Below are 24,782 nucleotides of genomic sequence, written 5' to 3' on the forward strand. Positions count from 1 at the left end.
TGAGACTCTCCTTCCCAATTCACCCATATTAGGTAAAAGAAGAGGAGGCAACTCACAAACAACTGAAATTCTAATAAATTTCATTCACTTTTATAAATAAGTTCAGTTGCACTTTTCCCACAAAGCTTTCCTTAGAACAGCATTTTCAAACAGCAAATTAAGCTCCTTCAAATGATCAGGAACAGTTGGTGGGTCAGGAGCGGTGACTTTAAAAAAAAAAAAATGAAACAGAACTGAATAGAGAATATCACAGTGCCTCACATGTGCTGGTGGTAAGTATTGTTTTTGTGAACATTGGTTTCAGTAATTATGTATGTGTACATATGTATGTGTGTTTAATTGGTCATGATGTAAAATGGTCAAAATCATTTTAAATCAACTTTCTTTGAACTTCACTTTTTACTCTCAGTTCCACAGCAAACCCCTTTTCCCTTCAGCTGAGGGTGAATTGGGGAGGTCTGGAGCTCAGGGCAAGCCACGGGTAAGTGAAGAATTCAGAAGTCTGAAAGATGAATGAGATCAAGACCTAGGAACAGGCAGTCAGGGGAGGGAAAGCAAGCAGCAGAGCTGGATCCAGCAAGCAGAGTAGGTCAAATTGGGCACTGAGGATGCCCAGCAAATCCAGGTGCAGGACTAGATGGCATGGCTCTGGAATCCCTACCTTGCAGGGACCTCAAGAATGAGCGTCTCATTGGGAGGGGTGTTAGGGCTTAAAGCTGTATTCGCATGGCAAACTGGGATTATATCTTTTTGGGGTAGGTCTAGTGGATTCTGATGGAAATTATGAGGAAACTAAAACCCCTCAACCCATGCCACCAAGTCAACCCCTTGACATAACCAATAGAGATAAGGCTGCAGAAGTCAGTCGAAGTTAAAGTGGATTCTGAGACCTGAACCCCCAAGGAATTCTTTTTTTTTTTTTTTTAACATCTTTGTTGGAGTATAATTGCTTTACAATGTTGTGTTAGTTTCTGCTGTATAACAAAGTGAATCAGCTATACATATACATATATCCCCATATCCCCTCCCTCTTGCATCTCCCTCCCACCCTACCTATCCCACCCCTCTGGGTTGTCACAAAGCACTGAGCTGATCTCCCTGTGCTATGCGGCTGCTTCCCACTAGCTATCTATTTTACATTTGGTAGTGTATATATGTCCATGCCACTTTCTCACTTCATCCCAGCTTACCCTTCCCCCTCCCCGTGTCCTCAAGTCCATTCTCTATGTCTGCGTCTTTATTCCTGTCCCGCCCCTAGGTTCTTCAGAACCGTTTTTTGTTTTTTTGTTTTTTTTTTTTAAGATTCAATATATAGCCTTGCTGCTTCTCCAGCCGCCTTTAGGTGCAGGAGCACCAGCGCCCACCCACCAGCAGGGGGCCTTCCAGCCTCTGAGGAGGCCTGCTAGTGAGACCCACAAAGGGTGTCTGGGTGAGACTTAACAGCCACCTGAAATAGACCAATAACAAAGGAGGGGAGGGGTGGAAATGGATTCAAGAGGTATTACAAAGGTGGAATTGACTGATTTTCTTAATTTGCTGGAAGTTGGGGCTGGTGAGACAGAGTGAGCACTCACACTGCTGGGCTGGCAATCTGAAGTCTGAGTTACTGGGTGGTCTCCCTTTGGGCAGGCTGTGTCCCCAGGTCACAGGGTTACACTGAGTTGCTCACCCTGGGACAGCTTGAGTAAGTCTATTAGAAACAACTCGGGAAGACATAATGGGATTGGAGGTCTCCACTGTGAGGGTCAGAGAACTAGAGCAGGGCATTTGCTTCACAATAATCAAAGACTATTAGGACAGTCACGCTGCATAATTATAATAATAACTGAACCAGCACTTGACCACATGAGAGAAGGTCTGTAAATACACTCAGCCCCACACAGCTCCTAAGAGAGGCTCTTTCAATGCTAGCTCCATTTTACGCTGTACACAGTGCTTTCCCAAACATGGGCATCATCCCATTTAAGGGAGATAAAGGATGGTGTTAACTCCATTTTAGAGACTATGAAACTAAGGTTTTATCCAATTAAATGATTTTCACAAACCCAGTAAGGAGGGTTTTGGCTTATAACTTAAGTCTTCTACTGCTTCACCTTACAGAAAACCAGCACAGGGAATTTGCTCCAAAATTCAGGACCAAGAGGATCAGTTCCAGAAAAATAGGAACGAATCAGAGCAGATAAATTCAAGTAAACGGCTCCAGGTAAGTGGATAAGTAAATAGGGGATTATTTAAACACTGAGACATTGATTATCAGCTGACAATAAACCTGAGGGCAAGAAGCCCCTGAAAAGGGACAATCTAAGGTGAAAACAACCTGGTAAATATAATTAAATTTTTTTTTAAAAGAGCATATCTTTTGAACTCAGGAATGTTTTATATATACAGAACATATATAAGTGTGTATATATATATATATATACACACACATATAATTTATATCAATATAACATTTCATTTATATATATTTGGTATTGTATTATTCCCTGTTTACGATTTAATTTGTTTTTAATAAAAGTGAAATTAAATAATTTTTATTCCATTACTACATATACAGGAGTCCCTCCTTCTCTGAGGTTAATTGGTACCTGAAAAAATTTTAAGTCCCCTTAAAATAAGGACATAATAAGTAATGGAGAACAAAAGCTTCTACTATAATTTAACCTGAAAAAGAAATGAAACTAAAATTATGAAAATAAGTTTTATGCTATATTTAACGAAGTGTAGATGTAGATCATAATTGCAACTAGTTGCTAACTCTTAGAAGGAACAAAGAATATATCAAGTATTTTTTGGGTCGTTTGGATTTCATATAACTTTTTCAGTCAAGTAAGAGCAAAATAACAGCAATCTTCTCTTTATACATGCCCAGAAGATCCTAAGAAAGGTCATTTTCACAAATAAACCCAAGAGCTTCAGAAATTTTTCCAAGAAAAAAATCGAGAGTTCAATCATGCTCCTTTGAATGTCTATGGTGAAGCCAATCCTCTTGATTTTTAAAATTTTAACCCTGACCAATCCTCATTTGTCAATGCCTTTACATGTGATTGAAGTAGTTCAACATCACTTTTCTCAATTTCATGAAATCTTGCACATTTTACAAAATTTCCCATTTCCCCCTGCAATCAATTTCCCTTGTGTTTGTATTTTATTGTCAGATGTTTGCCACCTCAGAAGCCCAGCAGGAGCCAGCAGACAAGCACGCTGATGTTAGTGGGACCTAATTTTATAGGGGGTCACTCTTTGTGTTTTATGATACAATAACTTTCACTCGGAAACTAAGGAAACAGATACTGAACACTCAGACGATGAAAATCTCCTGTAATGGCTTTTTCTTGCATCTGCACGGTAAGTGTGGAATGATACAGCTCATGTCTGAAGAATCTAAGCTATCTATGCCCAAAGGCTGTCCCTTCCCACCACCAACCCTCTCCAGTCAGAACTCATCACCCGGGAGCAGCACCACAGGTAAAGACATTAGGGCTGTGCTCAATAACCCCAGGAAGAAAATCCCTACCTCCCAGAATCATGAGAAAAACATCACCGTCACAGAGCAGACCTGAACTCTTGACACCAGTCTCCATCTTAGGACGGCAGCACTATTCCAAAAGCCTGCTCTGGCTGCCATTCCTCCTAGCGCTGTCCCTTGGAGTCACAAAAACCTGGCTTCTCTTAGCAGCTGAGCAAAGAGTAAAGATGGTAGCTCATTGGAATTAGCAGATCAGAGGAAGAGAAACCGCTAGTCCCATCTGCTATGATCCATAAATAGAGACAGTTTTACATGTGTGTCTATGGAAGGCAGTTTAGTGGAAAGGAATGCGCATCTTCAGATAAGGCCAACTGCATTAGCAATGCTGCTGGTATTCTCGACAACCAGAGATGTCAGTAGAATTAGAATTCCAGGCTTGAGATCAGGAAGCAATTACTGGATAAGGGTCTTCCTTTTGGCCACCACATCAACAATAGTCTCTCCTGTGACTTTTTTTTACTCAAGAAAAGATTCTGGTTGAATGAGTCATCTTCTTTCCAGGCCAAGAAATAAAATTTCTGAAATCCTTAGGGTAATATTTTGGAGAAGCGGTTCAAAACTGAAAACTTGTGATTCATTCTGGCCAATCACTTTCTCTGCAACGCTCGCTGAGACCAAGTTTTCCACTTGATAAATATGGTGAAGACTTAAAATAGACAGTGCTCTGGAGGTAATGAAATCTCTCACATTCGTATATGGTGTTTCTAGTTGATTCCAAAAATGGCAAGGATGTAAAAACTTGTTTCCGGGACACATAGATTTGGGGAGAAGCCTGCCCAACATTGGATATACGTAAACTAAGCTTTTGTCCCAAACTCCCGGGCAACTTTATCATGGCAAGATCAAAGTAATATCTATTGATGGTGAATAGGAGTGATGCAAGTTCCAAGCAGGATATGTACAGGCAACTTAGGACATATTGCTTGAAGTAAAAGTACATAAATAAGAATCCATGTGAAAAGAATGAGAACGGCTACCTTCAGAAATAGGCCATTTACACTAAGTGGAAGGCCACTAATCACACGCCCAATCTACCTGCAGAGAGCCTGGGAAATATAAGTAAGCACATGGAATATTTGATCATCGTTTACTAAATCTGCTACAATCCACCCTTCTCATCACCAAGTATTTCTTTGTTTCCTTCTTCCCACACAGAATACACTTAACTCCTCCACAAAGGAGACAAGCCAAAGTTCCATCCAGCAGCTGCATTCAACTCAAAGTTCATCTTTCTGGGTGATGTCCAGTTGTCTCTCCATCAGATTCAGTTACATGTGACTTTTCAACCTCTGGAGTCCTGATTTTACAAAAGACAAATTATCTATTCCCTCTCCACATATACTCATGTGCGCACACACCCACCCACTAAGGTATGTATAAATACTTCCATTTGGAAAGAGAAGAATGGGGCAAACACAGCAGCCACTGAGCTGTAGCAATTCTGGAATCCAGCCCAGCAGACTGGGAAGACCTCCTACCCTGGGGATGGGAGTTTCCTTGGTTAGGCTATGATTCTGCTCTCTGACAAGAAGCTCCATTTTTCATTGTTCTCTATGGCTCTTAGATTCGTCCTCTAGAAGATTCTTTTCCCTTATTCTCTGGCCACATCTGAAGTAAGCTTTGAGGAATTTGGACTCCTGCGGGGCTATTCAGCTTTCTCAACTTGCTTCCTACTCATTGACTATTAGGGGTCCCAGGGTTGTTTTAAGTTCTAAATATTCAGATACCGTTTTATGGTTGCTTTAGTTACGTAGCTGCCCAAAAACTCTCTTTGCTGTTCACTTCATTGGACAATAGGCACACTCAAAGGACTTTTCCACAAGTGGTTCTCAGATCTATTTTATTTCTTTGCTTCCTTACCTCCATGCCTCCTTCTCTCACCCTTCATGATGGCTACTGACATCAGGCTATTGGGCGTGGATGGGAAAACCACGTCTTGAACAATGTTTTCCTGGAGGCATATGAATCAACGGAGAGGCTTCCCCCGCGCCCACCCCCAGCCACTGCAAATTCTTGTTAAATACCACCGCTTACAGTCGGGTTCTAGAAACAGTCAACTCTTCCAAATTTCTAGGCCCCGAATTTTGAACTCTGTACCTCTTCTCTTCTGCTTTATAAACTGATTATTTCGCTCCTTAGCGTATCTCTTTCTTGTATTATCTTGCCAAACACAGCCAATAATATCACCCAACGCTAAAGTCCTGTTTTTCACTCTCTCTGATAGCACTGCAAGTTTATTAGGTAAGTGATCCGCCTGCCTCGTTATTAGGAGCAATAGTTTACTTGAATATTTTGCCACGACGTATCAGGGATCATCATCTTTCCAGCTTTAATGTTAGTTTCCGCCCAGCTCATCCCCGATGACTAAGACGATGCCATACATTTTAGGTTTTTCTAATGGCAGCACCCCACTTCAAGACAAGAAGTTCTATAATGGCACACGTTGCCACAACAGACCAAACCCCACATCTCAGTGACTCAGCTCAACAAAAACTCATTACCTGCTCACATAAAGTCTTGTACAAAACAGCAGGGGCTCCCTTCCATTTAGTGACTGAGGAAGCTTCCTCCATCCGTGTCACTAGAGCCTGATCAACCTTGGGCCAGCCTATAAAATTTAAGTACTGAAGTTGTCAAGGGACTGGCCAGTCCCCTGGCACGTGGTGAGACAATCAAGGGACAGAAGCCCAGCCTCAATGGACATAGGCACCTTCTGTCTCTTCATGCCACCTTTGTGGGGACAGCATACGCTTTGTACCTACATCTTTTTAAAATATTGGTTTGTCATAGAGCACTGAGCTGAGCTCCCTGTTTTATACAGCAGGTTCCCACTAGCTATCTATTTTAGACATGATCGTGGGGGGGAGGGAGGGAGGGAGGTCCAAGAGGGAGGGGACATAGGTATACATACAGCTGATTCACTTCATTGTACAGCAGAAACTAACACGACATGGTAAAACTATTTTACTCCAATAAAAAAAAATTATACCTCAAAAAAAAATATTGGTTTGTAAGTTTTTGTGGGTCCTAGTTAGAGTGACCAACTACCTTCGTTCACTCGGGACTTAGAGGGTTCCCAGGACACGGGACCTTTAGTGCTAAAACTAGGAGAGTCCCAGGTAAATTGGGACAGGTTGGTCACCCTAGTCATTGTTCTCTTAAAAAAGCAGATAAAAACAAAAAGGTACCCATGTCTAAAGAAACTGCCTTGGAAATCATCTTCTGCATCCTCCTACCACTATGAACTCACATGACCTACTTTCCAAAAGAAGATACAAGCTCCTGGACAAATAGCCTGGCCCACATTTTTGTGTGACTCTGATTAAGTGAGAAACTTTTGTTGTGCTCTTTTAAAATTTAAAATATGTGCAGACCCATCCCCCCAACACAAAGTATGTAGATGAAGTCATAACAGGATTCAAAGAGGGAAATATTTAACAGGACATCCACAGGCAAAGCTTCTCACCCCCAAAAGAGGGCAAGGTCATGATCTCTGCATTTAGCAAGAGTTCATTGTGAGCCTGACTAAAGACTTGCTTAGGGCCTTGGAGTTATGATGAAGTAGGTCAATTTTTAAAATAAACGTTCATTATATTTTACCCTTTGAAGAAAAATGCTGCTTGGCCTTAAACAAATTAAGAGTGTTCAGGCTTTTTATTTGGGGCATTTTTTTTTAGTTGAATATTATTAAAAATAATTACAGGCTGTGGATTTAATCTAAAACACAATCAGCACCCCCAAAGTCCCCTACAGTGAGTTAAAACATCCTCCTTCTCAAAATTCAAAATTAAGTGGAAATTCAGATTAGTTTTGATTTATAACCACATTATGAACTATTTAATATTTTCAAGAAGTCATTCCATGTGCCCGTATTAAATTAATTTACAACAGAATATTATATAATTTATGTATGCATACATATAATAAATTATAGCCCAACTATATAATTCTACATGTATAATTAATTACATTAACCATCTACATTTTAAGCCTACAATTAGATAACCCTAAAAGACAGCGCCGTTAGCATTTTTTAATAAATACTTGTGTTTGGGGCTGTTTAACAGAGCACCTGATAGCTGATAGAGCAGTGTTAACATCTGTTCCATTATTTCCAGAGGACGTTGGTTGAACGCAATACTATTCACATAAAATATGCATTTGTTCTAGACTGTCAAGTACCTCTATTATTTTATTAAAAAGTCAAAAAGGAATATAATCAGACTTCATAATTTATGTGTGACATTTTCATTACAGAAAACTTTATGCAAAATTGAATTCCAAAATTTAATTTCCTGTGATGTTTAAATTACTTACTATCTGGCTCCTCTCCAAACATCGCGATCATTGAAGGCCCCATATGAATTCTATTAAGGATACATTTTGCTGCTGCCAGAATATACAGGGTAGTTTTCTAAGTAACTCTAAGAATATGCTTCTTAAATATATTTTGTGCCAGTTTAAATAGTTTTTCTCACACGGGAAAGAAAAGCAGGAACTTTTCTTTCTTTCTTTTTTTTTTTAAACCACAGACAGATTTTCTCTGCTTCTCTCCTTCCCACCTTGCCTGTGACCTCTTATTCCCGATACTTTAACCCAAAAGAAGCCAGGCTGGTCCAGCCCTGTCAGTTAGGGCTCACCACATTACAGGATAATAACCAGCTTCCCTCTGGCTTTCTTTTTTTTCAGGCAGTCCGATAAAGAGGCTTTGTCCGGGGTAGAGCCCACGGTGAGGACGTCTGACCCTCTCTCTTGTCACCCACTTTATGTGACGGTGGGTACCTCCTCCCCACATTCCCTTTGCTGCCACGTCAATGGGAGCAACCTGACTTAGCATCATTCCCAAGGTGCTTTGAGAGACCTGAAAATGACATCGCACCTCCCAGCTGCCGGGGGAAATAAGACGGCTCCTAGTGAGCAATAATTTAAATAATGAGCCTTTGAGGGTAGGAGGGTACCACCAGCAGAGTCACCTTGATGTATTCTCTGGCAGAGAACAGATTTCCAAAATGGCACTTTAAACGGGGAAATCATGAAACTGTAAGCAGTGAGAGGGGAAGAGAGAGGATGAATCGCTGTCAATCAGACAAGGGGTGGCAGGATTCCCTGCTCAGGGCTGCCCCACACAGCCAGCCAGCAGTCCCTGGATTCGTCCAGCTGCCCATTCCACCAAAGGGAGCCTCCACGGCTAGGCATCGTATGATGGGCTTGGAATATAGTGAGGTATAAGACAGGATTCCTGCCTCAAAGAGTTCATAATTCAGTAGAAGGGTAAACTTCTTACATTTACGTAAAACTCTACATCTTACAAACTGACCTGACATGGTGTTTCATTTGATGGTCAATTGCCTGTGAGACGGCGGCGGGCAATTCATCCATCCTAATGAATGAGGGCAGGAAGCCCACTTGAGTGATTTTCCAGATGTCACACCACAATAAGTGGGTAGGCCTCCTAGAGCCCAGGCAATCCACTTTACTCAAATCCTAAACTGGACTTGAATGGAGGAAGCCAGGAAGCTGGGCTGTGATATGTGTGTCCTGATACTGGGCATGGGGGAGGGACAGCTCAGGCTCCCACTCCAGCACCTTTCCATGGCCCTCTGCAATGTCACAGCAGTAACCTCAACTAAGATAGTCATAGCTCTTCTCGTCTGTCTGCCACTGCAAATGTCTATCTGGTCCCATTTGGGGGATCTTGAGGAGGTCACCCTGTCAATCTCATTCTCCCACGAATATTGTTGCTCCCAGGCTGTCACCCCACTGCCTGACATTCCACCACTGTGAGTGCTTCCTTTTCCCTCTTCAGGCACTTTCTTTTAAAAGATTGCCCTAGGAGAGTTCATACAGTTAAGCTATAACGAGCTAGTTAGACTCTACTGGGGATGAATTTATCAGATGCCTTTCTCTCAACCACCCAACACCCTCAGAACCATTAATGTGGAGCTGCAAACACCCCACCAGGGTTTGAGAAAATGTCCCCAGGATAGTTGCTGCGTCCCTACCTGCTCCCCCTCACACCCACAGTCCTGCTTCTTGTCCTTTAGACTTGGCTTTCCCATCTGGTCTCTCCCGATCATCGCCTTCAACTTCCTAGTATGAGCTCTGCTCAGGCCTGCATTTGCCAAAACCCGTCTGCCTAGTAGTCAGAACATCCATTAGATCGTTGGCTCTTTGGGTCCCAACCTCCCACCTAGTGCCCTGAGGCACCCAGGGGAGGGGACTTTATATAAAGCAAGAGAGAGACTTTTGGGAGTAAGTGGTGTCATGCGTCGTAAAGCCTGGACTCGTGGGTCCTGTGCAAATGGCCTGTGGTCTGAGTGGGAAGGGAAGAGTGGAAGGAGACAGGGGAAGAGAGAAAAGGGATATTTCCAGACTTGGCCTCCCTGCAAAGTCAACTTATCCCCTCCTCAGCCTTAGCAACGCAGGAATTTAGAGGAAGGCCCTTACAAAAGGCAATGCAGGAGAATGTATTTGACAGATACTTACAGGTGCTCAGTAAATAGAATCTACCAATAACAGTAATCAGGTGCGAATATCTTCAGGCCAGTTGCTAGAAAGTTTGGTAAGAGTTTCCATTTGTGTTTACCAGGTCGATGGAAGAGAATGAGAAGGCAAGGAGAAGCAAAAGTAAGAATTCCAGAGAGAGGGCGCCACTGTGTAAAGACATGGGGGCCTCACGTGGGACAGCAATTGTGTGTATGGAAACTACAATCAGCTCAGGTTTGACCTATCCGAATGTGTCAAGTGTAAAAGTATAAAGTGGAAGTGACAAGGGGAGAGGCTACGTGGGCTTGCAGAGGCCGCTTTTTTAGCAGCATGGAGCAAAACGGAAGTAGCACTGACCGATAAGCAAGACTTTAATTACTATCTGGTTGTGGCCAGAAGCCCCAAAAGGCTAAATTTAGTGGATGTGTTCACTCGAGAGGACTTATACCCTTCTTAAAGACGAGGCATCCTCCCTGGCGTGGCTCAGACATCACCTCCTCCGGGAAACCTTCCCTGGCCTGTCTGGGCGGACCCCTCTAGCACCTCTGTGTAGCCAGCACAACCTCTTGGGCCTGCCCCTTGCACAGCACTTACACTCTGAGTCTTCATGGCAGGGGCACTTGCTCGGCCCACTCCCCCCGCTATGGGCGCCATGAGGGCGGAATTGGTGATGGGCCTGAAGTAGGTGCTCAACATTTGTTGAAGAAAGCTTTCCCTTAACCTCAAAACTCTTTCACCTACTACCCAATGTGTCTCCTTTGCTTTACAGCAAGTCTTCTTGAAAAGAGCCATCCGTACCCACTGTCTCCACATCTTCTCCTTCCACTTTCCTCTCATGCTTTCTTGAAACTACTTCAGTAAGCCCCCTCCTCTCCTCCACAATGAAACTGCTTTTGCCAGGCGACCTCCACCATGACCTCCACGTTGCCAAATTCAATGGGGCTTTATCGGTGTTTCTCTCACTCCCAGCAACACACTGGACCACCTCCTCCCCCTTAAACATCTTCCCTTGGCTTCTGAGACACGTTTCTCTCTTGATTTTTCTACTGCACTCAGAGCTCTTCTCAGGTCCCGCCACTGGGTCCTCCTCATCTCCTTAACCTGTAATGTCAGAGTGCCAGCAGCAAAAGCCTTGGACTTCTCTATCCTCACTCACTTCCTCGCTGACCTTATCTGGTCCTATGACTTGAAACACCCCTCTTCATGCTGGCAGCCCCCCTAATCAATACCTCTAGCCTCAAACTCTCCCTTGAATTCCAGACTCCCTTTTCTAACTTCCTACTCCACATCTTTGCTTGGAAGTCTATGAAGCATCTCACACTTCACATATCTGAAACCAGACAACATGCACCCCCAAAAATGTTGCTCTTCTTCACCTTCTCCATCTCAATAAATGGCATTTACATTTGGCCAGAGGCTTAGGCTAAACAGCCAGCAACATCCTTGCCTCCTTTCTTTCTCATGCACCCACATCTAATTCATCAGCAAACTCTGCCAGCTCTCCCTCTGAGATATATCCAGAATCCAACCACACTTTACCACCTCCACCAAATCACAGACTCCCGGCTGCCATCATCTCTCAGCTAGATTATTACAATCACCTCCTATTCAGCTCCACCCTTAATCTTCCCCCCTTAACCACATATGACGGCCAGAAGGAACATTTTAAAATATAAGAAAGATCATGTCACCCGTCTGCTCAAAACCTCCCAAAGGTGCCATCTCCTCCTCTGTAACCACACTTTCTCTGACTTGCGCCCCTCTGCCCATTCCAGGTCAGCTACACTGGCCTCCTTGCTGTTCTTCAATATACCAAAGATGACCCCACCTTAACTCCTCTTACTTTATCATTCCTCTGCCAGGAAAGCTCTTCCCCCAAATATCCACAGGATTCGTTCCCTTCCTCCATCAGGCCTCTGCTTAAATCTCACACCTTCAGAGAGGCCTTCCCCAACCTCTGTAAGAAAGCTTCCCCTCCCACCTCTGCCTCCTTTACTTTACTTTGGCCTTCTTTAGAGTGCTCATCATAACCTGACATATTTGTTTCTTTGTTAAAAATTGTTTTTCTCTCTCCATGAGAGTAAGGATTTTGCTGTTTTGTTCACTCGAAATCCTCGACATCTAAAATTCAATAAATGTATGAATGAAAGAATGAATGGGAGGGGAAAAGTTGGTGTCTTCACACAGGGTAGGAAGACACTAATATAAGGGTTTCATTTTAAAAATGTAAAAGCCGGTTTCCTTAATGAACCTGGGTGAGTTTTTGTTGCAGTGGTGGTGGCGGTTTCTTTTTGTTTTTAATCTTTGTATCAAACTCAGAACTACCCACTCTTTAACTCTACCAGCAAATATGAGCTTCCCCTCCTAGTGCTGTGATCACTGTGGTGGCATCAACCAGGAAATGAAATCTTAATCATAGCATCTGCTATGCACCCTTCACTTACAAGCCCACAAATGAAACTCCAACTAGGCAATCTCATTTCACTAAAATGTGGTTGGACCCAATAACTGGAGGCTGGCGCTCACAGCACATCGTTCTGCCCAGTGCTGCTTAATCTTGACAAGCTTCAAGGTTTATGGCACCCTAACCTCTAACTTAAACAGAAAAGCATGTGCTGGGCTACTTACTTAGCAACCCACAAGCATTTGTGTTATATAAGTCTACCTGTGGGCTTTTCAGTGTTACTGCCTCAGTTCCTTGCCAGACTAAAGGAGAAAAGATTTTTAAAAAATCTTTTGGGACTGATGGTTACCACTGTCATGACCAGTTTACAACCTAATGGCACTTACTATTGATGGAGAGAAAAAAAGGGACGAGTCATGTCAGATCAAGCTTGACCTACCCATGAACACATGAACAGGACGGTGAGAGGGAGAGGGGCAGTTTTCTTCATTTCCCAGAGGACTGGGAAGAAGGGACCAGGGAACCTTGGGGACTTGGAGGAAACTGTACTCAATCAGATGGCCATATGTCAACCCAAGAGCCCAAGAGCATCTCAGAGCTCCTGGCCTGTTTCAATCTGAGGGGGCTACAGTGTGATTTCCAGGTACCTGACTGGGGCCAGGCAATCCAAATATTGAGCCCCGTGAAAAGCGATTAACATTCCAGAGCAAAAGTGTTACCCGCAAGAAAGGCGGCTTCCAGGAGCACCTGGCCACTGAGCCAGGTGCAGGTTTGTCCCTGTGACCTCAGGGAGTCACTCGCAGATCGGATATCAACAGGTGAGAGGAGCAGTCACTGGGGCAGGCAATTTTATTGATGGTATTGGGTTTACAAATTACCCTCAAAACACACTAAAGTGAAATATTAAATTCCCCATTCCCTAGTGGACTCCTTCTGGATTTGAAAGAAGGAAAGGCAAAACACCACCTTTCCTAATGGCCGTATCCCCACTACAGTAATACCTGTTCAGAAGTAGACTGAGGGTTCTCAAGATGGGCTATTGTGAAAATTTGCTGGACAAACGCAATTTAAAAGTCCTGGGATCAAATAGCTTGATCCAATAAAATCAAGACGTGATTACTACAAGCTGAAGACTACAAAAAGCATCTATAGGCTGGTTCCTAGTGTGTTGGAAACTTCTTTTAATGAATTAAATCAGAATCAGGTGTCCTTTAAAAGCCATAGCACTGCCAATATCTTAACATCCACATTCTGGTGGTAATTTGGGGTAAAGGTGTTCCCCTTGATCTCAGAGAGGGCATCTGTCCCCAGACAGGCTTGAGTACTTGAATAATGGGCTACAAACCATGGCCCTCAACTCTGGATGCACATTAGAATGACCAATCGCACAGCCCCATCTCTACCGATGGTCCAGGCAATGGTATTTGTAAAGGTCCCCTTGGTGATTCAGTGAAGTCTGGGATAAGAAACACTGCACTAAAAGAAGAGACTTTGGGGCTTGTCTAGCCCAGGGTTTCTCAAACTTGTCCAGTCATCCGAATCACTGGGTGACTTGTGTTACACATAGAGACTACAAGACACATTGCCCTGGAGAGTCCGATTCAGTAGGACTGGGAGAGGGCCCTGGAACCTATATGTTTTTACAAGATCCCCACAGGATTTTTATGACCAGGCAAATTTGTGAAACCCTGATTTAATGCACCTCCTCATTTTATAGAGGCAGCCTGGTGTGATTCCTAATTGTTAGCTCCTCAGTGGCAGAGCTGCTCCTGATGCATCTTGGTATTGATCTCAGAGCCTCATATACGTAGTAGGTGCTCAATAAATAATTTTTGAATGAATGAATAGAATAATGGAAAAAGCAGGCAACCTGATTTCACATTTTTGGCTTGGCCTCAATGACCACATAACCTTGGCCAGGTTACCAGTGGCTAAGACTCTGTGCTCCCAATGCAGGGGGCCTGGGTTCGATCCCTGGTCAGGGAACTAGATCCCACATGCCACAACTAAGAGTTCGCATGCCGCCACTAAAAAGATCCCACATGCTGCAACGAAGATCCCACGTGCCACAACTAAGACCTGGCGCAGCCAAATAAATAAAAACAAATAAAGACTCAAGACTTTGTTTCTTCATCTCTTAAATGAAGATATTAAGACTGATTCCACCTACCTCCATAGGAATCAGATAAGATACTGTTTTCAAATAATTTTCATTTAAAGTTTCAGATATACATTACATATTCTCAATGTAAACAAAGAAATTAAGGGCCAGAAAGGAAAAGTGAGAATGCTCACTTCACAGAGTTAAGAAATGGCAGAGCTAGACCTAACCCAAAGTTCCCTAATCCCAGCCAAGGCTACTCACCACTTTGCCATTGGGCATGGAATTTTCTGGAAAGTGGCTGAAATACTTCACCCAAACTAGTGTGATAGTTCAGAGAAGACATTTTTCTTCAAGTTCCCCCAGAAGCCTATAAGTACGCAGAATTCTGAGCTTCAAGCCCCTTGGTGAGAAACCAAGGGCTACCCCAATGGAACATTGAGGTTCCTGCATTTTTTAACTAGAGCAGAACGGGGGAGGGGAAAATGGGTTTGCACATGTGCTGCCATCTGCACACAGAGGGGCCCAGCTGGGGGAGGAGGGGACACCATGGGGAGGGTGGTCTGTGAGAGGAGGACTTGTCACTGTGCTCTCTCAGAGATGATGTCCAGGGCAACTACATGAAAGAAATGCACTGCAGCAGGACAGAATGGTCAACACAATTTCAAGCACTCTGATTAGTCTTTTTATTCTTCGAATAACCTCTCAACACATGGATGCTCAATGTACATATACTGCAAACTGAGTCATGGGAAAATTGATGTATTAATGAGTTTGGGGGAGAAACTGAGACCAAGACTCTCTCCTGAAGACTCACTATTGCAGCCTTACTATTTTCTGAGGCAGCTGAAAGTGTTTTTGGTTTTGCTAGATCCATCTGTTCTACTTTTTTGAAGAAGAAAAAGAAAAGTTATGAACTACAGGGCAAGAACCAGGGCATAGTAAATCTATGGGTTGCCCGTGACGCTTGGAACATTGTCACAAAGCCCCTGAGACGTAAGGGAAAAGCTGACATCCTTAAAAGGTTAAGTTCAGACATTTTCAAACCAGAACTTTAAGGTGGACATGGGTGCTGACCTAGCTGCTCAAAGCAAAGAGAGGCGCAGAATGTCAATGCAGGCGGACTTTGATGAGCTGACAGAGTCCAGACGGTGCAAAGCCACTCTACCTGCACTTCATGGGCCTGCTGTACTGGCTAAGAGCTGATATCAGGCTAGGTTCATTTTCTTTTTCCTTTAACGACCCCATGTTATTTTTAGGGATATTAATATGTCAAACTCCGGGAGAATGTAGCACTTGGAGATTTTTTAAAAAATATATATATATATATACACATATATATACGCATGTTTGCAAAATGCATTAACTAATAATCGTGCTAAGATGCTGGGACGGCCTCACTTTGTTCTTCTGAGTTCTGTTCTGTTCCTTGGCTTACATCTTGCACGCAGGTAAGGGTGTTCAAGAGCAATAGAGGGAGGCTGAGGAGTGGGAGTACAGCAAAGTGGCCTTCCACTCTAGGAAAAGCAGCAGAGCCCACACCCAGCCAACGGCATGTCAGGCCATCTTTTTTTGTATCAGAAGTCTAGAATCTCTAATTCATGATCCAGATATGATCCTTGGTTTTATTTCATTTGCCTATTAGGTAAAATACCAACTTGAAATACGTGATCGTATCCTTTGCCTGCTCATTAATGTCATTGTCTAGGGCAGAGCTTTTGCTCTAGAGCCTAGAATATAAGGCCTAGGTAATGCCTCACGTCCTCTCTGCACCAAATAATTTTCCCCTCTTTTTTTCCTTGGTGACCTCTTCCTTCAAGATCCAGATTAAAAACCATTTCAATGTGACCCCTTCTTGTGGGCCCCATTTAAACAAGCCTCTTTCTGTGGGACACATGAAAGGCAGTGTAACATGTGGGAGGGAGTGGAGGAATGACAACTTTTAGAGACAGAGAAGGCCCTGCAGTTTACCTTGGGCAAATTGTTAACCTTTGTGAGAATCAGTTTGCTGTAATCTAGTGACCTATAAAGACATATAATGTGGGACTTCCCTGGTGGTCCAGTGGTTAAGACATTGCCTTCCAATGCATGGGGTGCGGGTTCGATCCCTGGTCGAGGAGCTAAGATCTCACGTGCCTCGCGGCCAAAAACCAAAACATAAAACAGAAGCAATATTGTAACAAATTCAACAAAGACTTTAAAAATGGTCCACATCAAAAAAAATCTTTTAAAAAATACATATAATGTGATCTATAAAAAGGTATGATGGTTTTTACCTGGGAAGATGGTGATGGTTAAATGAGATAATGATATGAAGAACCTAGCATAGGCTCTAGTACTATACTCAGGCATTTAAAAATGTTTCATTTCTTGTGCCTGGCATAAAATACATATGAAATACATTTATAGAATGAAGAAACTTCCATATATGCCCAAAACACAGCTCTAAAGCTTTTAATAGACATATTTCAAATGGATAGGAGTGGTCAGTATTACTCCTGAGTGTTGTATCAGTCTTTTCCTCTGCATTTCCTTCTCTCTCTTTATCCTTTTTGCTCTCAAGCTTAAGTCATCATAGAACATGAATGGCACACGCATTTCATATCTGACCTAGACCACAAGGACATTCCCAGCAAGCCTGAAAACACAAATTTCCAACTTTGCAAATTCATACAGGTCCTAATGATCACTTCCTTTTCTCTAAGTGCTAGTAAACTATGCATTGAGAAACCTGCCTTGGATCAACATCAGATTTGATGGTCAAGAGTTTAGAGACTCCTCCTCTTCTTCTTGATTTCCCATAAATGCAGGGCACCTTAGGACAAATAACACAACTTAAATCCTATCTTTGACCCACACAAATCTAAAGATGAGACTGTATAAAAGCTATTATACAAGAAATCTTATAAAAGCCCAAGTATGTTTCAAATGAAATGTTGATTATTTATCCAAATCTATTTACAGTTTTATATTCTAGAAATACACATACTATTTAAGGAGATTGATATACTTCTCTACCTAAGATTCCACAGATACCCAGTGATGCCCAGAGAAGAGGCCAACAGAGCACTGATGCACTGAATATTTTTCCTGAAATGTGAGTCTCACATTTGAAACCAGGGTTGGCCCTATACTGATGAGGAACACTATCAGAATAGTAAGTGAGGCACCATATGGCCACCCGGCCCCAGTTCTGGATCTCCTAACGCAGTGAGCATTTGACGTGGATTCGTGCTGTCCAGCACCGCTTCTACCTGGGGAATTTCCCACCTTGGGAGGCTCACCTTGCCAAGGTAGAAGTCAGAAACTGATTTTTCAGGCCTCCCTTGGTGCTAGGTCCAGACCCATGGCCTAGGCTTGGGATCATTAGATGCCCCTTGGTCAAATGAGATACATTTCAAATGGGAAGAGAGAGATGACAAGAAACAAGTCTCCATGTGGAACCCATCCTGACAGCTGATGGAGAATGTAGGAAGTCACCCTGCTCCCAGAGATGGCAGTAGGACAGGCCCAGTGTTAGGGTCCTGTGGGGTGAACTGGAATGCCTGCGCCCACTGGCAGTACCAGCAGGGTCCCCAGTGGAACCCCCCACAAGTGAGATCTGGGAATTGCTCCTGGTCATACGGCCTTTAAGCCTGAGCCTCTGGCCCTTCTGGAGGCTCTATCTGCCACCTAGTGTTATTTAGAAAATTCTTTTTCTATTTAAAATCCCTAGTAATGATTCTGCTCTTTGCGACGTGGTACCCTAACTGATTAACGGATATAACCAACCTTCGGCAAGTCATTCATGTCTATGGCCCTGAATTTTCTCAACTGAAAAATGAGAGCTAAATTACCCTAAAGTGCTGTCCAGTCCTAAAAATCTGTATTTATTTAACACTACAAGCTGATTTTTCAGGGTGACTTTTCAGGTCAATTCACAGACCAGCCTTCTGAGGTCTTGCAATTTGGAGAAGAAAACCAGCACACACCATGTTTCAAAGTGCAATTTTTGTCTACTAAAAATGATCATGTTTCTGTGGCATCATGGTCCTTTTCACTCAACAGGCATTGTGAACAATGTGTTAGGCCAACATTGTCCCCATCAAGGAGGGGCACTGTATCACTATGGGAGACAAATGAGATAGGAGGAAATTAATGTTTTCAGATATTATGCCCATGAAATAAGCACTGTGTTAGGCAGTGTGTGTGAAATGTATGTGAATTGTCTCATGTTAATTTTCAGAATAACCCAGAGGTAAGATTATGATTTTCATTTTACACATGAGAAAACTGACACTGAAAGCCATTCAGATATTTTTCCAAGTTTACACAGCAAGTGAGTTTGGTAAGACTTAGTAAGTTAGAAGCAATACTTTAAAATACTAAAAGCATTTATAGTAAGGTAGTAAGCCTGTATGGATTTAAAATTTTTCTCTATTTTTCAAAATTTCCATTACTCAGAAATACTCAAAAATACTCAAAAATAATTGTACTACTAATATTCAGAAAATTAAAAAATTTAAAAGGAAGCTAATAAAATCTATAGTGAGTTTGGTAGAACAAAGATTCAATCTAGGTCTTCTCTCTGTAAGTATGTCTCTGCCTACTACTCAGGGTCAAATTTGTCATAAGGAGAGTCCATCTTTATCCTCATTACCAAGTTTGCTCAGTCAAAGAGGGCCTGAGAGTTGAAATTGTCTGTTTAAAATGAGGCACAAGTTGTTTTTGTCTGAATAACCTAGAAAATTCCTAATAAGGCTCATGATGAGCTTCCCAAGAGAATGGAATCTTAAAGAGGGTTTCAAAGATGGGAAGAAAGACAGTCAGATGCATACCAAGAATGAAAAGACTCTATAAGGAAAATATATATTCTTCTTTCCTTGTGCCCTCCCCCCCCCCTTTTTTAAATAATCTCCCCTATTAACTCAATTCGTTTACTAAAAACAGAAAACAAAATGAAAGCCTCGCATCCTAATGTATATGATGCTCTTGCAGGAAACTACTAAATGTTTATTAAGGCCATACCATACATGAAAGGGAGAAGGAAAGCATGAAGCCTGTTTCACATATTGTTACAAATCTGTAATGTTAGAATAAAAGGGAAAACTGATTCCTACCAATTAGGAAAATGTACAGGACTAAATCAATTGCTCTGCTAGATCTGACTAGCATCTGGTCTGCAGCAGGGGCCAAATAGATCTCATTTGGGATATTTATGAAAAGTAACTTCTAAAACATAAATCAGGACTATAAAATCATCATCTGATTACCCCCAATTTTTAAAGCAGAGAAGAAAGTATATTCAAGTGTAAAATATGGTTTTGGAGAAGGGAGAAGGCAGGCAGCTTTAGCACAGAACAAGAAGCAAAAATCAAAGAGCAAGAAGAGGGAGGTATGAGTGTCCAGTGCAGAAAATTTAGGCTGTGGCTTTCTGGACGTGGAGCACGGTGAGGAGTCAAAGCAACAGCGGCTTCATCCCGGCCCTTCTGCAAGCCAACGCTCTCATTTCAGCTGACGTTTTAGACCAGCTGAGGAGAAACGTGGGGCCTTACTCATCCAGATAATCACTTAAATTTGTTCTTTCTATTTAGATGCGGTCCTAAACCCCACCCCCAGCCCCCTCGCGAAAAACCTAAAGGAGAATTTATGAACCCAAGTATAAGAGGAAGAAAATATTGGTATATTGAGAAGTAAATAGGGTATATAGACATAGGGGTTTGGTTTAGACACAGTTGTAATTTGTAACACAGAGATGGACTAAAGACCCTGAAACTGCCCGGGGATCTGTATCAGGAAGATGACGTGAGTTCTTTGAACTTCGTGTGCCTCAGCCTCTGTGATAAACGTGAATAGACAAATTCAAGTCATAACCACATCCCATTTTCCCAGTTTCAAGGAATGCCTAATTTTAGACTCAACCGAGGTAGATTTCTATGGTTATATGATTTTTTAATTAGATAATTTCAAAATTCTGTTCTCCCATCTCTTCCCAAATCATGAAGAGGTTTACAACAATCCTGTCTTTAGCAGAGAGGGGCGGGGAGGTTGGAGGGTTGGGAAGAGTGGGCTCTGAAGGGGAAAAAACAAAACAAAACAAAAACACTGAAAATAACTGGTTTGCAGAAATCTTTTCACAGATGGGAAAAGATTAAGCACTCCCAAACCATTGTTCAAAAGAAAGACTTTTTCTAAAGATTTGTCTAATTTTAATGTATAAAATGACATTAAGAGATTAATTCAGGGCTTCCCTGGTGGCGCAGTGGTTAAGAATCTGCCTACTAATGCAGGGGACACGGGTTCGAGCCCTGGTCTGGGAGGATCCCACATGCCGCGGAGCGACTAGGCCCGTGAGCCACAGCTACTGAGCCTGCGCGTCTGGAGCCTGTGCTCCGCAACAAGAGAGGCCGCGATAGTGAGAGGCCCGCGCACCGCGATGAAGAGTGGCCCCCGCTTGCCACAACTAGAGAAAGCCCTCGCACAGAAACGAAGACCCAACACAGCCAAAAATAAATATTAATTAATTAATTAATTTAAAAAAAAGATTAATTCATTTGACAAAGATTTTCAGCACATACTGTATGTGATGTGCTGTGGTAGAAGTGAAGGGCAGAGAATGAGAAACTTAGTTATTAATCCTTTTTGAGGGAATGTACAGCTGAGTCAGGAGGATAAAGAACATCAAGACATTATTTCAATGTTCTGTGGTAATAGAAATGGGAGACATGCTCAGAGCTGTGGGAGCACAGAGAACATGGGATATGAAGAACAATTTCCTGGCAGGCGTGATGCCTAAATAAATCCCTAAGAGTAACCTGGAGTAAGCCAGGGGAAGAAAGGGGCCTGTGCTGGGCAGGGGCCCTCTAGGAAGGGAAACAGCCTGAGCAACAGCATAGAGTTACCAGCAGCCTGGTGGGTCAAGAGAACCAAAGGCTGTTCGGTGCTTCTGGAGCGTAAAGTGAAAAGCGAGAAATAGCAGGAGATGATTCCAGAAGGGTCAGATCAGAGGGAGCCTTGTTAAGGGGGAGACATATCTTCTCTCAGAGAAGTTCATTCCCCTCACAAAGGGCTAAATGTCAGTGTTATTCAGGAAGTCTAGAAGTTATTAGGAGATTCCATTTTCCACTGGCAAAAATAGCAAGCCAGAGACCATTGCTGATCACAGATACCCGCTTAGATGTTGCTACAGCCCCAAGTGCTGGCAAAGTACCCAGAATCCAGAGGGGCCTATGATGCCAGATGATAGCAAAAGAGAAGAACGAAACTGGAAGGTGACATTTGGAAGATTACAACTGGTCATGGTAGTGAAAGATCGGGAACGTAGGCTCTGCCAGAATCAGAAGAGGCAGCCATACAGGATAATTCTCTGTCCTCTGTAGGGAGTTGCTGACCTCTGTTGGTTTATTGTGGGTTTATTTGTTTTTAATTAACGTAAGAGAGGATTACCCTGAAATTTCTGGTTAGCGCTGCTTCTCCACCTTAACAAATCAATATTTGTAAATTTAATGCCTCTCGGTTATGTAACAATTTGTTCTTCTCAAACATTTTCATGAACTTTCCCTCATCTACTCCTGAGAGGGAGATAGATGGGAGTTGTCACTGCCATCTTTCAGGTGAGTACACTGAAGATATCCTCCAGAAAGGATGAGTACCTTGCCCATGGTCATCCAGCCCACCAGGTGTGAGAATCCTGCCTTCCGACCCAAATCCAGACACTCCCCGGTGACAGTGTCTGAAAGTCTGAAATAACAAGTGACTTATGAGCAGAAAGACTGAACAGTGTTGGCTTAATTATTCTCTCTGTTTTCAGGAACCTAGAGTCCATACACAAAACTGCATTTTGGAGATTCCAGAGCAATGCAAGAGGAATGCAGGAAATAAAGCAGCTTTAGAGTCAAACAGATCAAACCTTTAAAATCTGTTATTTACTAGCTGCATGGCTTTAAGCAAGTTGATGCTTTTAAATCTCAGCTTTCTCATTTGTGAATTGGGAATAATAAAATATTCCTCAAAAAGAATTAAAAGTAATAGAAGAAAGCATTTGAGGAGAGTATCTGGTATTGAGTAGGTGCTAAGTCAATGGTGGCTACCATGAATATGACCATTATTCTGCACCAATTTACACTCTTTGTTCCAAAGGATAAGACTGAAAACTCTTTGAGCAAAATACAGAAAGTTTTGCCCTATATACACTAAAAAAGCTTTGAAATATCAAGAGCTCCCTTTTGGCTGCACATTGATGCATCTGTTCTTTCTGAGCACCCAGTAACCAGTTGGAATAATGTCCTAATGCCTCCGTGAACTAGTTTATTATTAATTTCCCTCTGCTGATCAAGACAGAGAGGATACAAATCATTGATCGCCAAGCAATTGTTTCTCCATGCTTGCGATATGATTAAATGGTCTGCAATGTTGAAAAAGATGATTAAGGGGAGAAAAGTGATAAAACAGATGTTGAATAAAAAAACACAATTTCCCATTGAATAAAGTAGTAGTTGTGCCCATGAGAATTAGCTACACAATACATTCTTCCCTCAAGGGCTTGAGAGACATTCTGTTCCTGTTCATTTGCTCCCTAGAAAAAAAGCCCAACCCCCTCAAGGGAGTCATGAATTATTCTGTTTATTACCTTAGTCTGTAATGTACTCTATATCTTTTCTTAAGTGTACAGACTTTAAGGTTAAAATTCAGTGTGTTTCTTAATGCTTACTTCTGTCTAGGCGTCTAACAAGAGGCACCACGCCTTTCATGAACTTTAACGACAACTTCAGCAAGCTGGTTTGCTCTCACACTCAAAGAACCAAGAGTGAAATGTAATATCTCCATGCACCTCTTGAGCTGTTGCACAAGGAAAGGCACCAAGAACGCTTTTCAAGTGGCTTTTTGCTAGACACTCTCTACAGCCTAGTAAGCGTAAGAGTGCCTCAGGGTTTGCCAACATTTTCCTTCCTCAGGGTAAAAATAAATAAAATTTAAAAGGCATAGAGCGATAAGTGGGTAAAAATAAAACCAGAGACCTGACATAACACTGGATTATTCAAATGATCTAAAGCATTCTAAGTGGGAAAAAAGAAATGTAAATATCACCAGTGTGACCAACCTAAAGAAGACATAGAACAAATTATTTGCTATTGGGTTTCTGTTTAACATTCATAAGAAGCTTTTAAACAGTTCCCTCATTACCGCCGTCCCCCAAAATATAAAGAAGTTGAGTTTCACCACCTAAGGTTATTGAGCTTCATTTTTAGGATTCTGTGTAGAAAGGAGTTAAGATATTTTTTTTGTAGAAAAGGATGAGGTATGAATGATGATTAAGACATAGAAAGGAAAATTTTGTAAGAACAGGCTTCTCGTACCCTACTTACTGAGTACTACTGCTAAGTTAAGCTCCTTGTTGCCAGGAGTTAACATTCTGAAGCATTTAGATTCCAATCAGAAATTTTTCAGGTCATTTCAAATTAAACCATCTGCCTTTTTATTTTTTCTTCAAACTAAGCCATAGTCATTAATCTTTTTATCAAATATTTTTACCTAACTTCAGAGCACTTGGTAGGATTGTACTTCCTTGTGTTAGGTGGAGCCAGTAACTAGTTCTTTTTTTTTCTTTTTTTTTTTTTATAAATTTATTTTTATTTATTTATTTTTGGCTGTGTTGGGTCTTCATTGCTGTGAGCGGGCTTTTCTCTAGTTGCGGCAGGCAGAGGCTACTCTTCGTTGCGGTGCATGGGCTTCTCATTGCAGTGGCTTCTTTTGTTGTTGAGCACGGGCTCTAGGCATGTGGGCTTCAGTAGTTGTGGCACACGGGCTCAGGAGTTGTGGCTCACGGGCTCTAGAGCACAGGCTCAGTAGTTGTGGTGCACGGGCTTAGTTGCTCCACAGCATGTGGGATCTTCCCAGACGAGGGCTCAAACCCGTGTCCCCTGCATTGGCAGGCAGATTCTTAACCACTGTGCCACCAGGGAAGTCCCCAGGGACTACTTCTGACCAATAACTTCCAAGCAGAAATGACATATGTCACATCTGAGTTGTGCATTTAATTCCTGGAGTCATTCTCCAGAGATTTCACTTTTCCTTTGATCTGATAATTGGCAGTTCTCCAGATGATTGCTCTGTCATTCTTGGTCCAGAAATGAAGACAGCCATGACAAGAAGCATCTGACTAAGTGGCTGTGGACATGTGATATATGAGAGGAATAAACCTTCCTTGTTTTAGGTCACTGAGATGCCGGGGTTTTGTTACAGCAGCATAGCCTGACCCATGCTGATTGATACACTTGACCTTT

The 24,782-nt window shown here is 42.4% G+C and overlaps 3 long non-coding RNA genes across 4 annotated transcripts in view; 2 read left to right on the top strand and 1 right to left on the bottom strand.

Annotated features, from left to right (window-relative positions):
* The window catches only part of LOC309659751, a 701,522-nt gene that overhangs the window by 599,876 nt on the left and 76,864 nt on the right, over positions 1-24,782 (top strand). The gene's annotated exons all lie outside the window — the stretch shown is intronic.
* The window catches only part of LOC309659755, a 353,034-nt gene that overhangs the window by 158,992 nt on the left and 169,260 nt on the right, over positions 1-24,782 (bottom strand). The window lies entirely within an intron of this gene.
* LOC309659731 lies at positions 1,638-10,256 on the top strand. Of its 2 annotated transcripts, none has more exons than XR_014262919.1 (5): positions 1,638-2,203; positions 3,159-3,468; positions 4,685-4,899; positions 8,219-8,303; positions 10,119-10,256. It is a non-coding gene; the product is annotated as an uncharacterized lncRNA (long non-coding RNA). The 2 variants fall into 2 exon arrangements; XR_014262920.1 differs by having other exon boundaries at positions 1,663-2,203; positions 3,159-3,348.

The sequence above is a fragment of the Balaenoptera physalus genome, assembly GCF_965194825.1.
Source record: "Balaenoptera physalus genome assembly, chromosome: 4".
In the NCBI taxonomy this organism is placed as follows: domain Eukaryota; kingdom Metazoa; phylum Chordata; class Mammalia; order Artiodactyla; family Balaenopteridae; genus Balaenoptera; species Balaenoptera physalus.